Genomic DNA, 16,482 nt, shown 5'->3' on the forward strand with positions numbered 1-16,482 from the left:
GGCCTATCAGCCTTCTTTTCTCCAGGCTGAACAGTCCCAGCTCTCTCAGTCTTTCTTCATATGAGAGATGCTCCTTGTTTAATGGATTAATCCTTGTTTAAAGGAGTCCACACAGTTCAAGGTTTTAGAGGAGTTTAACACTGCTACTAATCACATCTTCCAAGTAAAATATATGTACACATAAGAAAGTCAGTTAAAGGGAGTTCAGAAAGAAATGGCTGTTATCTGCCATATAAGAGTATTTCTCCTGTGCTAGGAAATGAGCACCTGGGTGCCAGAATTAGCTTCCTGCAGTCAGTATACATTCATCAAAGCAGGGTGGAATCACAGATTAGTGCTCCATATAAATCTTTTAAGAAGAAAAAAACCCAAGAGTATAAGGTCTTAAGGAGAATGCCACCATCCAAACACAGATATGAAGGAGTAGTAGAACTCAGTGGCAGAGTCACCATCTCAGTATCTTAGTTCTCAAACTTCATCTTCTGAGATGTAAGCAGTGAGCCTGTGGCACACCCTACAAGGAATATCACCATTGGACAAACCAATGCAGAGCTTACAATCCCCAGATCGCTATTTATTGTGGTATGCACTCAAGAAGTTGTAAACTGCAGTGAGAAGTCCATCGTGAGTTCTGTCCCAGCCTCCCAAAGAGGAAATCAGGTTTGAGAAGTTAAAGTGGATATATAGGGATATGAATGGTCATGGTCTGCCAGCTAGGCTCTGTTTTGAGTGTTGAATTGGCCCAGGTGACCTCCAGAGGTCCCTTCCAGCCTAAATTATTCTATGTACAACCTGTTTATGTCCTGTTCAACACTGCAAAGGAAGTAGAGCATCAGTCTTCCCCCCTTCCTCTGAACTGAGCCAGCTACATTTGCACCTAGTAGTGGTTTAAATGCTAAGCTCATCTTTGTGAAAGCTTTCACAACCTTCCCAATTTTCTTCCCAAAAACCTAAAGCTTGGTAAAATAACATTTGTTATGTGAAATTTTGACAGACATTTTGGAAAAAAAAAAAAAGTGTTCAAAATACTTAAATCTTGGGTGCTTCTAATAGAAAGAATGATGGAAACAGCACTTAATAAAATGGACCACCAAAATAAAAATAAATGCCTTACTGACTTCAAAGGGCTCTGCATTCATGGCAGGATGATTATGGTATGTCCTAGACTTCTGTTAACTCCAGCAAGTTTGCTCTCTGACTGCTCTCATTTCTAGCAATGCAACTTGTCCTCATGACCTTGTGCAGGAATGATTACAATTTGGAAACCAGTGGTCTTAAAATAGGAGGGTCACATAGCTTTTCTCTACATTAGTACAACCTTAAAAGAACCTTGCATTTTGTCTACAAGAGAGATTACACTCCCGGCCTTTTCTGTCATAGCCTTATTTGGTTACTGACGTAACGATTGCCAGGACATCCCCCTGATCATGACTTCCACAACGTGGCATGCTTCCAGAAGTAGTGTATTAGCTTAGGTGAGGGATCCATGAGCCCAAAACACATGACCATGCCATAGTGCGCAGACTGTACGTTTGTACAGCTACACAGTAGAGCGTGATGCTAAAATTGCCTGTGGCCAAGATATGCCAGGGGCTGAAAGCAGGAAGCCCTGCTGTGAGGTAGACATCACTGGGTTAGGTGCAACGCCACGCTAAGGTGGTTACCGTGCTTCCTGGACTCAAGCAGGTCCTGCAGCATACTACTGTGAACTGACAGTACCAATATTATGTGTATCTAAGGATATAGGCATACATACACATGCACCATACTTTAGAACTAGGCCACAGCTTCTGTTATAGTTCTTTAGTATTTACTGTAGATGTGCTCTAAGCTGCTTCTGAAAATGTGATTTTCAAGGTGTTACCCTCTCATATTTAAGTACAATTCAGTCAAAGCATAATATCAGACTATATGATATATAACCAGAATAAATGAAAATATTATGAAAGAGAGTACTGCTGTTTTAGGAAATGATTGACAAGGAAAATAAAAAAACAACCCTGTGACAGGCATGTGACTCAAGTTCCTTAGAATTAAGCAGCTTGATGCCGCATGGTGCCCAGAATTAATTATGTTGGCATCAACATTCCTCTAACTAGTGAGTAAGGTTCACTTCAAAGATACAGGCAGCCCCACTGAAGACCACAGTCATCTTAGATTTATGAAGTTACAAGATCAACACCAATGGAAGATGAAGGGCTTTTATGGTAACATCACTCAGAGTAGGCTTTTAGTAAAATAACATTCAGCAGGAGATAGTAACCACAGACAGAGAGCAGAGGGAGGAAATGAAGAAGTTATCTGAACAGAGTGAATAGGACAGACTATTGGAAAATTTGTAAAGGTACTTTTAGAAGAAGAGGATCCCCTATACTCAAATAATCTGTTTGCTCCATTCTAACCTGTCATTGATAGGATCATTTTACACACTTTTCCAATGATCATAACAATTTTGGTGGACATACAAGTAATCAGTGTCATGAGAAAACTGACAAGATGGCCACATGTAGTTGTAAAAGGAGACCTGCAGAAATATTTTACTTTTCTGTCTGATGTGAATTCAGAATGAGTATTACCACTGCACTCACATGTACTGATGTGTACATGCGTACTGTGTGTAACACTTGTGTGTTACTTAAGTACTGATAACACACAGTTTTACTTTAGCCACACAAGTTTTTCAATGCACCTCTCATAGGAGTTTCGGAAATTCTACTGAGCCATAGGAAAGTAACAGTGAACATCAGCTGCACCAGGCCAAATTTGGCAAGTCAAAAATCTACGTGTAATTATTTTAGCTGGTCTAAAACTGGTTTCATTTTACCATGCAGTCTGATGTTGAATTATGCACTTTTTTTCCCAATGTGAAGCACTTAGCAACATGCACATATGTGCAGTGCCTTACTTCTAAAGGGTTTCTAAAAACAAATTAAACCAAACATCAGGATTTCAGGGGTGAAAATATTAACAGTGCATCTTTTGAAGCAAATACAGGAGAGAACACCAATGAGCAATGCAAAAGGACTAATAAATAAATAAATAAATAAATGAGAAAAACTACTCTTCTGTCCTTTAATAAATGGAAGGAAAATACTAAATGTACAGACTGATCAAATTGTGCCAATTACTCCTCAGTTATAAAAGTATGGATCCAGCATACTTCAATTGACACCTAGCACGTGACACCCTAGTTACAACTGCAAGGCTGAGAGTTTTCAGTTCTGCTATCCTATGGGAGGCTACAATCTGAGCCATCAGAAACAGTAGAAGTTCACAGCAGTCCTAGAAAGAGATTCTTTCAGCTCATGTGCTTGGCAATATCCTTTTAGACTAAGGTTCCCAAAACATCCCCCTTCAGTATCTATTTAGAAGCAGATCTCAAGAGAAAGGAAGTTAGTTTCTGTAGATGAAGGCAAAAAATCCAGCTCTCTCAGATGACTAGGTGAACTTGACATGAATATCAAATACCAAGTATGTTTTTTATTAATTTTCCACTGATAAAACAGCAGTAAGGAGCCTGCAAACACTATTATTTTCCATCCCCTGTATGCCATGATTTTAACAGTACATTCCAACCATGTGTGGGCCAAGAAATATGTAGGGACAGAAGTCCTTAAGAGTTCATATATCTAATTTTATTTGTAGTGAGAAACATACTTCATTGTGATGTCAGGGTTACATCATTATGTTGGGAGCAAATCCTCAATCACTTTTTGATTTTGAACATTTTCAAATGTAGTTGCAGAGAGGCCCACTCTCTGAATTGTGGAATCATTTCCATGTGCTAAACACTGCAAGAATCATAATGGTCTTGGCTCATATTTTGTCAGCAAGGGCAGATTTCCTTTAAAGAAGTAGCTAATTACTTCTGCTTCACATCTCCAAACTCCCTCAAGGCTGCATAGTAATGAAATTCAAAAGACTTGCGAGAAGAGTTGAAAGTACACTTGGCATTTTTAAATATGAATTCAGATAAACTTGATAAGTTTGTTGATATGCTGTTATCTATCACTTTATGTAAGATGTCTTGACATGTTACTCTTTACATAAAATCTGCCATCAAACATGCTGCATCTTTAATAGAAAAAATGTAGAGCATTCATCAGGGACTAAAAACATAAGAACGTTAATAAAAAAAGCCCAAAACAAAGACAGGAAATAAAAAGTCAGATGAAAATACAAAAGAAGCAATAAGTAATGAATTCCATTTTGTGTGGATTGAAACCTCAGCTGTCATACTATTGGAGCAGCATCATGACAGAATTGTAACCAATAAAAAAGCTAGGTTTAAAAAGATAAAATTAAAAAAAAGTCTCAGAAAAGGGAAGTGTTGAGAAGATTTTAACTGTACAAGTACGCACTTTTACTCTGAAGCCTGTCTTTATACAATGGCATCTTTGTATTCAGCAGGATTTCATAGCCATTCATATCATACAAAGCGCTTCAGTAGATTTTGTTCTCATTAGCTCTGTGCAAACAACTGAACTAAGAGTGAGGGCGCTGAATCCTATTCCTTCTTGAGCATTGTTTACCAGATTCCTCACTAACTTCAATCAGTTCCACCTCTTCAATTCTATTGAAGGCAATGAATTTATACAGGTATTGTCATACACCATAATTAGAAGGCAGTTTCAGTTCAATGAGACTTTATTGGCTTGACAAGCTGTACAGGGCTTGTAAATGTGTAAGAAGAGACAGAACTTTCCCTGCTCTGTCAGGAATCAAGCAATATCCATCTAGGAGAAAGATGCTCTTTGAGCCTCAGCTTCGATATCTTGTGCTGTCTGCCTGTAGCTGCAGTGCATAGGAATTGGAGAACCTCACTTAGTATGTTTGAACTCACTTAATGCCCTTCAGATTCATACCTCATGTTCAAGGTCCCAGATAAGAGAGCCACAACATGACTGCTGGTGCACCTTATTCATATTCCTTAACTACATTTATTTGACATAGTTTTAACATCTTGTTTCTTGTAAGCAATGGTATGCATTCTATTCTCTGTCATTGTTTTGTTGCTTTGTAATAACCCTAATGAGTATTGATAACACAAAAAAATGTTGTTACTTCTCCTGGTATTTTGGTTAGCAGAGCAGAACATCTCAGCAATCTGCCTCAATGTTTGTTGTTGCTGTCCAGTACTCTCCTAAGGTCAATGGCAAGCCTAGGGCTCTTGAAAGGAAAATTAACATCTCAGTTGGGCTGTCTGTAGGGATTTTCTAGGGTAGCATACTGTTCAAAACCAAGTTTCTCTTTCCTGTGAACAGAAACTATGGGTGGGCATATGCAAAAGTTACCATGTAGTGTAAAATACAGTCCTTCAGTACTTCATGCATTACTCAGGCCTTCAGGGAAATTACTGTACCTGTCTGTGAACATAGGTGTTTGCCTCGTAAAGTTTTAAAACCTGCTTTTTATTCCCTAGTCTACATGAGGATTTTAGGAAATATTAAGATTAAAGTTATATTCCCCCCTTTTTCTTCATTTTGTTCACTGTGTTAATAGATATAATGATAAAAATCTGCTACGCTTTGTAGGCCTGTTTCACATCCACTTACCTACTAAGAACCTTAGGCATTCAAATGCTCTGATAATCAGGTATGTTTAGTATTGATTCACTCATATTAAATAGCCACAAGCATGGTATCCCTTATCAGTCTCAGATCTAACTGTAGTCCTGTCTTTACTATTTGATTTGCCCCATACATTTTCATCCTTGGCTGATTTAGATCCTGCAAGAAACATGGATTTTCCCCATTTTCCCCTTGATGAGACTGGGCAACTGCATCAGTGCTAGTCAGGTTCCAATTTAAGTCCTCATCTGTTGCATTACTATTGCTCTTGATGCTATGTCCCCATCTGCCAGCTTTCCATATGAAATAGTTCTAGATTTACGTTATTCTATTCCCATGTTTCTTAGCTCATTGATCAGCCACATGAAATATTCTCAATATGATAATCAACATCATAGCTTATTATTTTCAGCTATATCCTACTTGTCCTATTAAAATCTGCCTCCTGAGCAATCTTGTGCATAGATACCTTCTAAATCCTTTAGGTAATCCATCCACTCCTGGCCTTAGTTACTTTTGATCTTGTAATCAAATGGCAGGACAATTATCACCTTTCTCCCAGTTGCCCATTCTGCTGCCTCAGATGAGGTTTCCTTTGCAAAGTATAAAGTTTACTCTCACAGTAATGGATAATTACTGTGGATAATTTTGGGGGGCCTCTCTGACCCATACTTGCTTCTATCTAGATTAGGCAGTTTTCTTTTTTTTTTTTCCCCCCACATCTCTGCTACCACCTTTACAGCTACTTAATTTTTCCTTTTTATTTTTCCCCCCTCTTTGCAGTTGCAATAACCTCCAGAACACAAGCTTTATCCAAAGCTCTTCAGAGAGTTAGAGCTTCATACTGTTACTTACAGTTATTACAGTCATTTGTGTTTTCTTTAAAATATATACATATGTATGTATTTAAATGATTTTCACTGGCTTTTGAGAAAGTAGACTACATCCATAACATACATATAGACACTGACTAGGGATCTTTATCAAAATACAGGTAGAGAGGCCTTGACTCAGTTTCAGAGAGCTCTGAATTTCCTAGAGATGTACTCACTTTCATTGAATCACTGTAACGCAATAGTCATTGTCAATGGAGGAAGGGTACACTGACTTCAAGAAAGGTAAACTTTATTTTTAGAGCTAGAAAGAGCCAGAATAGTTTATGATTCAATGCTCATGAATTCAAATCCAGGCTCCAATAGTCACCTCTCTGGACAATTTACCTCTTTCTTTCTAAGAGAGTTAGTGCATTTTTGCACTGGAATAACTAGCTGTTTTAAAGCATAAGCTGGGTTCCCTCCCCACCCCCCTTTTTTTTTTTAGAATTAGGGATAATCTCTCTCACCTCTTTCTCCACCATTGCCATTGAAATACAAAATTCAGAAGTCTGCCAAAACTGAAATCAAGAATGAAATAAATATCAGTTGAGCAGAAAGGCTACCCTTACAGGAAAAGAAAAACAGAAAGAAAACAGAACAACCCCCCCCCCCCCACACACACACACATTAAAAGAAAGGCCACAGGGAATATGCTCATGAACTTCTTTAAAAAGCAAAGTTATGGATTACAAGTAACCCTCAGCACAGATACACATCAAAAAAGTGATAGCTCACTAATAACATAACTCAAGGAAAACAAACCATGACAACCTTACCTCCTTGCACTTGCATGCTTCCTGACCAGCCATCTACCAAAGCACTCCCAGCACCCCAAGCTGCAGCAGCCTCCTGCACCCCAGCAAGACATTTCTTGCTGCTGCTCCCATGGAAGCAGATTCCAGGCCAACCTTTCTCCCTTTAACAGCTGCTGCCAGTTGCCTCATCACTGGCCTGGCTGGGAAAGGAAACTGTCAGTCCAATTTGCCTCTTAGAGACATAAAGAGTTTATAAGGCCCTCAGTCAGCAAATACTTTCTCACTATTATTTTTCAGCGATATAAGTTTCTTCCAAGTTAAATGGCACACAAGATTTAAAAAGAGGAAAAATCACAGTTGGTTAAACATATAGAAGAAATTCATAAATCACTCTTGTTTCTGTCATGAACATACAGAAAACTGGGCTGAGATGCAAAAATAACAAAAGATGATGTGACACAAGAAACAGAGAAACTCTTCCCACTAACAGCTAACAACTTCCTACTATCTTCCCACTGAAATAAGTATGTTTTCTAGATAAATTTTATGTCCCCAAAATATCATCTCAATAACTTCTCTGAGGAAAAATGTGCTTAGACACATCAGACTATTGTGAAAACTAATACCAAGAAAACGAACATATTAAAATGCTTAGCTAGACTTTTCTGTTGAAAGTTAGACAGCAAGTATTATTGGCAACCTGCAAAACCTTAGATTTACATTTTGAAATCCCAGATTTCAGAGGAATTCAGATTTAGGTTGTTAAGTTCTGATCCCTCATTAAGTTACCTGTGCATTGAAAGATGACCCGGTATGCACTGATCCTGGAAATAATTATGCACATGCTAAATTTTATGTGCTGTAAGTAATCAGTGCAATGACCTTTTGTGCATATAAAATTAAGTGGATGTGTAAGTCTTAGCAAGTTCTGAGCCATAATTTATTTTAATCACATAATTTCTTTTTATTCACTTTGTTTAGATTAGTAACCAAGAACAATAAGATAGGACTAATATCAGAAATCAGAGACAGGAACAAATAATGAGAATCCTTGGTTTTGGCCTGCCTATTTTTGAAATCTATGGGCAAATACTAATTCTTAAAATCAGTTCATTTCCAAATGAAACGATCATCCCTGCGACAATGATGCACTTACGGGCTGCTTCTGGCCATCTATTCTTCAACAGAATTCTACAGGCAAAGTCACTCCGTGCTTCAGCAGGGTCCCATCAAATCCAGTCAGTCTCTGCAAATATGGGAATCTGCTGGTGTGAAACTCATTGCAAGCTTACAGCCTGAGCAGGATCTTCAGAAGTGAAATGTTTCTGTCTTTCTTTCTAACTTCATCAAAAAAGACAACTTCAGGTTTGAAATGAAGGCCTGAAGGCTTGGCAGATCCTGAGATACATGGCAGAGAAGAGACCAGCTTGCAACTTTCTGCTCTTGTGAGTGTTTGGGAGCTCAGTTCCTGCCAGAAGGGAGAACGGTCACAGGGCAGTTTATGATGCTCTGTAGCACAAATACTTCATGTGGCAGAACTTACACATTAGGAATGTGAATTAAAATACATATTCTCTACAACAGATCTTAAGTAATACGCACAGGCAGAAGAGATATACAAAGAAGAAATAAACAAGAGAGAAAAAAATCAAGCAAAATTTCCCAGAAATATTTGGAAAGAAGAAATAAGCAATGCTGCTCCCCACTCACTAAACGACATTGCAGAGTCCTGCAGGAAGGACAGGATGAGACAATGATAGGCAGGGCAAAAAGGACAGGAAGTAAAGCAGTAGAAGGTGAAAACAAATTCAGCTTTCCAGTTTTTCAGGGCATTCAGTTTGGATTTTGTATTCTTATTTTCAAAGTATATAGTAAAGACAAAAAAAGTGTGGAAGTTCAGCTGTGACTCACTATGTTTGTAGATTGTACAAGGAGTTCTTCATCTGGAAATAGCAAGGTAAAAAGTAACACTTGTATGAAAACAGTTATGCATAGCTTTGCAGCAGTATCACCGTAGTTAAGTATCCATTCAAGTGTTATATAAACTTCTGCAAACAGGCTAGTCATTATAAAGACTAACAGAGATCAGAATTGAGTGCCAATTCTTGAAAAGAAAAGATTTTTCCAAATTATGGTTCATTAAAAGCAAGCTACTCAAAGCCTCCTTGACGGCTTAAGTATGCCTTCTTGTTACTATAGTCTAGCCAGACCAAAAACTACAAGTCTTCCCCATTTTCAGCCTACACTTCAGAGCTAATGAAAACTGTCTCTGTGTTTCAGCCAGGAAGAGGGTGCATTTATATTCCCTATATTTACATGCCTAAGTTATGGGGCTAAAATCCCTGGGCTTTCCGACACCCCCCTAGTGATACAGACATAACTTGTTTACCCCCACAGATAGTGTCCTGCTCTGAACCTCTCTCTAGAGATGCCTAAATCTCATCACTAACAATATAAAGTGCCTGGAAAGGCCAGCCTCCCCATTTTAGGATCCTGAATATTGCTCCTTCTTGTCTACTTGATTTCCCCGGTGCAAGTCCCTCCATACAGGAACTAAATAGTCAATAAAACCTCTCTATCTTCTCCTTGTCAGCTCCTTTGATATCCAAAGACTTAGAAGCATACTCCTAAATGTGGCAACAGTTAAGTATGTACTTAATATCATGTATGAACTTCAGCTCATTCTTATTCAACAGAGCATTTAAGCACGTGTGGAAACTCAAGTTGGTGGCTAACCTTTCCTAAAATCAATGGGTTGCAAACAAATCTTTTGTGTAAAGCAAGTGCCAAGGGCTTTGCTGGACTGCATTTACTTCAAAATCTCCTTAATGGCTGGCCTTGGAGTGGGAGGGTAGGATTCAGTTTTAAGCAGCCACTACCCTTGTTAGGATATTATATACTTGTGTGTGTGTGTGTGTATATAAAAAAAATATGTATAGACATATATATATATGTACATCCCAAACACATTGCTTCTGAAAAGATACAAGCTGTGTAGCTCTTCTTCCAAAGGCCCAGGTTATTTTAGATGAAGCTGTCACCAGACTGATTTGGATGAACAAAAATACCTATTGAAAAAAACGTTTCAACATCGCCTTATTCACTAGATTTGTTCCAAAGACTTTGGCCTCATGCCTAGAGCCCCCGGTTTATACAATCACTGACAAAACATATGGTTACTCTACTTTACTGACTAGATCTTCTCGAGCCATGAATCATCACAGTCCTTCACGTAGCTCTACCAGTTAGACTTCTCTCTCTAGCTGCAGCCAGGAGCCTGCTACCCGCAGACTTGGCTGGTGGCCCGGCTGCCTGCTGGCCGCTGCTGGGCAAGCCACCAGGCAGCTCACGCTCCACAGCTGTCCGTGCTGCATGCCAAAGCCCAGGAGTGATCTGCATGCCACTGGCCACCTGGCTTGGACTGCCCGGCCAGCTGCCACCACTCACCCGAGGCCAGTGCGCTCTTTCAGCGCCTCCAACCCTCCATCTGTCAGACAGGCTCCACAAGAGGTGTCTCCCCTGAGCCTCTTCCACTGAAACTTGCCCAGACCTTCGGGGCTGCTAGTGCTTCTGCCCATCCCCAAGGCCACCCTGACAACCTGTGTGCCAGCAGCTACCACCACAGTTCTCGTCCCAGTGAATGCTGGCAGCCGCCGGGAGCGGTGGTGAGGCAGCTGTGGCTTCTTCCCAGCAGTTCAGCTACTTGCTTGCTCTGGAAACCCCACCAGCCTCCTGGGGCAGTTGCTTAGCTGTTCCTACTCATCTTTCCCTCCCTTTAATTTTCACCCTACATTCCAGGTAGAAGTTAAATCTTCTGGCATTTACATACCTCTTTTCCCAAGAGTTCTCTTCAGCTCTTCTTTCAAGGAGAAGACAACTTTTGCTGGTGTTCACCATTGCTGGGGATGAGGGAAAGCTTCCTCCTCCCACCACTGCTGTGTTCTTGTTCTGCCTTCCTTCCCCAGAAGTGCTATAGATCATAGGTGACTTAACCCTTTCCTCCACATATGTTATTTATGGAGTACTGTGGGCACTTTGAATGTGAAAGGAGGGAATTTTACTAAGTTACCAAAGAGAGGGCATTCACAGCTGTGGCTCTGCCCTTTGAAACTTCATCTCTTTCCATTATGCCCAGATTTTGCAGAGATATCCAAGCATATGACATAATACTTATTAAACAGTTTTAAACCTATTGGCCATGTCTACTCGCAGTACCAATGTTATCTACTCTAATAAGCTGAACTTCTTGTTAATGTTAAGCAGAAATACAGTCTGCATTTTGAAACACTTCGGATGATTTCTTGTTTCCTAGTCAGTACAGTGTCTTGAGAGAGCATTACAACAATATTAATAACAGTAATTCATCCTTTCTAAAAAGAAGGCTTCTCTAATCCTAGAATGCCAGATTCACCAGATTTACCTATGCTCTGCTCCACAGGAAGCCTATGCACACTGGGACAGGGGAGTTTCTTCTAGTTCCCATGGCATGTGCTTCCTGTATAGACTTCTGCAAACTTGTGTCTTTGCCTCTCACCCCTAAGACCCTGCATTGGAGATCTGGAAAGAAGGATTTGCCCCTCAGCTGTTAACATGGCTTCTAAATTTTCTATCTTGAAGTAAATGTTTAATGCTATATAAAAGAGCAATGCAAGAGCAAATGCAGGTTAATGAAGAAGAATTAATTTGTCTAAGAGGACCAGAGATATCAGGCTCAATAATGAGGTGAGGAGTGAAATAGATAGTTTCAAAATAAAAAAGTTAAGATGGGATAAAGAGGTGTATGGTTGAAGTAGAAAATCAGATAAGAAAGAAAAAGGTGCAGGCATATTGGTCTCAAGTAGTCTTTTTTCTGTTCCTATGATTTCTTATATTCTTGTGTTCCAAGCCAAGATCAATTGAGATTAATCAGTTGCATAGAAACCATTGTGAACTCATTGCAGGCTTTTAAAGTTTAAATTTGTTTATTGAGCACAATTTGGTTAGCATCAGGTGCTGAAGTTACAGACACCAACACTAGCATAGAAATTACTTTATTTAGCTCCCAGTTGTAAGTTTCTATAGCAACTGGGTCCTATAACAGGAAGCCGAGTTTCTGGCACATGAATGTTGCTGCTGCTGCTAAAGATTGTTAATACTGTATTTTTGGAGCACTCAGCTGTTCCTTAATTCTTTTTAAGCTCCCCTCCACCCTTTTTCCTCAGGTCTTTCTTCAGTATAAATCTGCCTGCTTAGTCATATTTGTAATTGCACCTTTTGCTCTGAACCTTCCTTCCTTGGCTGTAACACCAGTATCTATTTCAGTCGAGGTTCAATTTCCCTGGAATCATTTGCAGAGTGCACTGTGCTGCATTCTCATACAATTTCAAGACAGTGCAAAGTATGAGAGATGGAGGGAGAGGACCAGGGTGCTGAAGCAGTGTGAGGAGGGTCCAGAATAATGAGATGCCTGTTTCAAACCTGCTGCTCCCACCACCCTTAAACTTCCCTGGGCAAAACAGAGTTATGGCAGCTCAGCCCACAGGAGTGATGTCTTTAATGAACTCCAGGGAAGTGCTGATTCTGTGCATGCTGCTCATGTTCCAGAATCAGAAGGGACTCATACCCCAACCTGAGACAAGTTCACACATTTTCAGGTAAGGTCAGGAATAAAACTGAGGCACTGACAACTTGCAAAAATTAGAGACCTCATTGCAAACCCTATATTTATTGGAGCTCATGACTGAATGCCACCTTTGACAGTGAATTTTGCTAGTGAAACTCCCTGTGGCACTTTCAATCTTATCAGTAAATTACTGAGCTCTGTTAAAAGGTTGCTGGTACTCCATAAAGAGGGCTATATTATATTAGAGTGAACAAATATCTCTTTTACCTGTAAAACTTTGTATTTCACAAGTATCTTCCTTCTGGTGCACATTCAAATGCCTGTATGAAGTGTTGAATGGATGTACAAACCATTGTTATGACAACAAAAGACACTAATATAACTAGGTGTTTGGGTGGCTTAAGAGCAATTAGCAGGCATTTTGAGATTGTGGTTTCTTCTTGTAGAATTATTTTGTATGTTGTCATTTGTGGGTAAAACAATGGTAGGCAGGTTGAATCATTAGATGTTTATATTCTCTAGTAGGGTTAATTTCTCTGGTTCAATTCTTTCTAAATCAAAGAGAAATGTGTTAATCTACTCATAATTCTCTGGGGACTGAATGCCCTTTTGCTGTCCTGGAGCACACAGTCCCATGAGAAAGAGCCCAGGCTATCTTGAAGCCATAGTAAACAAATCTTGATATCAAAGAAATCCAAATTTGTATTTGATGACTGGGGCACAGCACAGACCATATGTTTTGAATAACAATACCCTCAAGTATCCGCAGGTAGGCTGGTCATTGCAACCAGAATTAATTCCCATGATTCTTCACGCGTGAAAGAAGAAGCTGTTATAGGGCCACACTTTTAAGTACTTTCTCACTAAGGCAGCAGCTCCCAAAGGACAGAGAACAGTGCACGCTGCAAGCTTGCCAGGTTGTACACTGTAAGAAAGCTTTGAGAGCACTGCAGTTTGTGTGGGCATCTGGTTTTTGTTGCAGAAAAACTTCTAGGAAGACATATTCTGGACCTACAGTTAACAACTAGTAGGTCCAGCCCCAGTCTGTGTTGTGAAAGTCTAGATGACCTGGATATTGGCTGTTTCTGTCATTGTTTTATCTTTTCAGGATTATTCACTTTGGATGTCTCTTACCTCTTTTAACAGGCATTTCTGCTTTCCTATCTGACCTTAATAAAATGAACTCATCCTTGCACAGGTTTCTAGGACTGCTGTTTTAAGTGCTGGCAGTTTGATAACATCCATCTGTAGAGTTCTTTTCTTTTCCTGAGCCCTGTATTTTATTTAGTCCTGAGGTGGATTCCCTATCCTAGGAATAGGGAATATCCTAGGATATTCATTAGGGACGATGTGTAGAATGCTATAGTCTGATGGGGCACCCGATCTGTCTGGGGACTTTTTGTGTCTTAAGGCTGCAGGTCATTTCATCTATCTCATGACATGTCTATTCCAGGTAATTTATAGCTTGTTCTCTAAATTCTTAATGTCTATACTGCTGGTTTCTGGGAGGGCCTATTCTGGAATAAGAATCACAGCCCCAAAGTAAATTGTGGTTCCTCACAGTTGTGAAGGCAACAGGAGTTTTTGGAAGACCAGTGGGAGGATTAAGATGCTGGAAACTGCTACCTTAAAAATCATTCATCTACTTTCCAATGAGTCACTCAGAATCACAAGCAAGCTCATCGGGACCTTCTGCTGCTACTGCTTGTTGTGCACAGAAAGCCCGTGCAAGCAGAGTAGAGGGTATGTTGCCACAGTCTTTTGGCAAAACACTTCTCCCAGCAGCACAAAAGCTTTTCATTTTCTTCTCTTTTGTTTTCCCAGGCTTCTGGTTAACAAGCTTTTCTTAACAAGCTTTGAACAGGTTTTTCAAAATGGCAGCTGCAGAGCTCACCTCTTTCTCTGTTTGCTTCTTGCTTGGAGACAGGAATCATGCTTTAAAACAGAAATGCAAGGCAGCTTTCCAGAGCATTTTTCCAGAAAATCCAGTGTCTTCACATATTATGTCCAGCCTGCAATGGCTGACTAAGAGAAGAAAAAAGGTCTACGTATAATTACAGATTTGAATGATTTGACTTTTCAGGACGAAATTTTTAAACATGTGAATGGTATTGTAAGTTTCCTGAGTTGGGCATAGCTATTGGAACTATGCTTTAAAGGAATAGAACAGGCCTCATTTTTAGAAGACTGGTCATGAAGGAAAGAAATGGTGATTGCATTACTTCTGCATTTTTATAGACTCATATCATTTTCATTCATTATTCCACAGTGATTATATTTTGCTTAGTTCAGACCATACTTCAGTTATGAAATGTGAATTATCACATAGAATACATTATATAGAAAAAATAAATGTAATTTACTATAGAAATGTTAATTTCTTCAGATAAGTCCACTAAGAAAGCACTTCAGTAATAGATCATAGATTAAAAGTGTGTATTCTGTGATAGTTTATAGGAAAAATCATCAGTGAAACACTATGAGGTAAAGAGTTCACTGCTATATCTGAAAACAACTTCCATTTCGTGTTTTCAGTTATTACTAATCTTGGGACTAACATGTTTCTAATGGAAGACACCAAACCTGAAGCAGACAGAAAAAAGAAGTTGGGGGGGGGGGAGAAGGAGAAGCAGCAGCAGCAGCAAACATGATCTCAACATTTGAACAGAAAATTTCTTTTAGCTCTGGGGATCCACACTCCCTCCCCTCTCCCCCCATCACTTTTCTCCTTTTGCACAATTACCACATAGGTAAGAAGAAGCCTCCAGCAACCTGGCTCCCTCATTGCCTGCTAAAGGTGTTGGCTCACAGTCTATTTAAAGCAATGAATGGACTTGTCACTGCACAGAGGGGCAGTCCTATTTCCTACACACACTTTTGTGTCAGCACCTAGCATTTAAACAGTTGCATAAGAAGTCAGATCATGGTATTCATCCACCTAAAAACATTTTACTCAAAATTTTGTAGCTAGATTAGTTTTAAGCTAGACCATGGCTTTGTGACCAACAGCGGTTTAGATGGCAAATCAACATAATAGAAAGGGGAAGGCCTCTACTGACAAAGGCAGTGTGGACTTAAAGTACAGATGAAACTGCACCCAGTGATGTTTGATCAACACAGTTGAACAACTTGTCTGATTAAACAGAAGAAATTCATATTTAGTGCAACAAGAATGTTGACATTAGACTAGATTTAGATGTTTAACATTTTTTTGCATCATTATTTGCCTGTTATGAGGCCATGCCTTAGAAGGATCTTATTGTGTGTCTCTGCATACAGAAGACAACATTCTGACTTCGTTGTCACATTTTATGCAAGAAAGCATGATAATATTTGTTGCTATCACTCTTCTTATACTATTAGAAAAAATGCACCTATTTTTAATATTTAAAATAATTAGTTAATTTAAAAGTGCTGATAAGAATGACATGAAACTTATATTGGAATGGATTTCATCTGAAACATGCCAAATAATTTATCATGAGAATAGCTGGAATCTAGTTTCTGCAGGTTAAAAAAAAGTTAGGCAAAAACATTAATTATCAGAACACTTCTTGATGGCAACAGAATACTGTTCATCCATAGATCTCAAAACTCTGTACAAAGGATGTAAAAATTATCATAAACATTTTATAAATGGAGAAATTGAGGCATATGGAGGTTATACTAAGTATTTATCA

This window comes from Apteryx mantelli, chromosome 1 (genome assembly GCF_036417845.1).
Source record: "Apteryx mantelli isolate bAptMan1 chromosome 1, bAptMan1.hap1, whole genome shotgun sequence".
NCBI lineage: Eukaryota > Metazoa > Chordata > Aves > Apterygiformes > Apterygidae > Apteryx > Apteryx mantelli.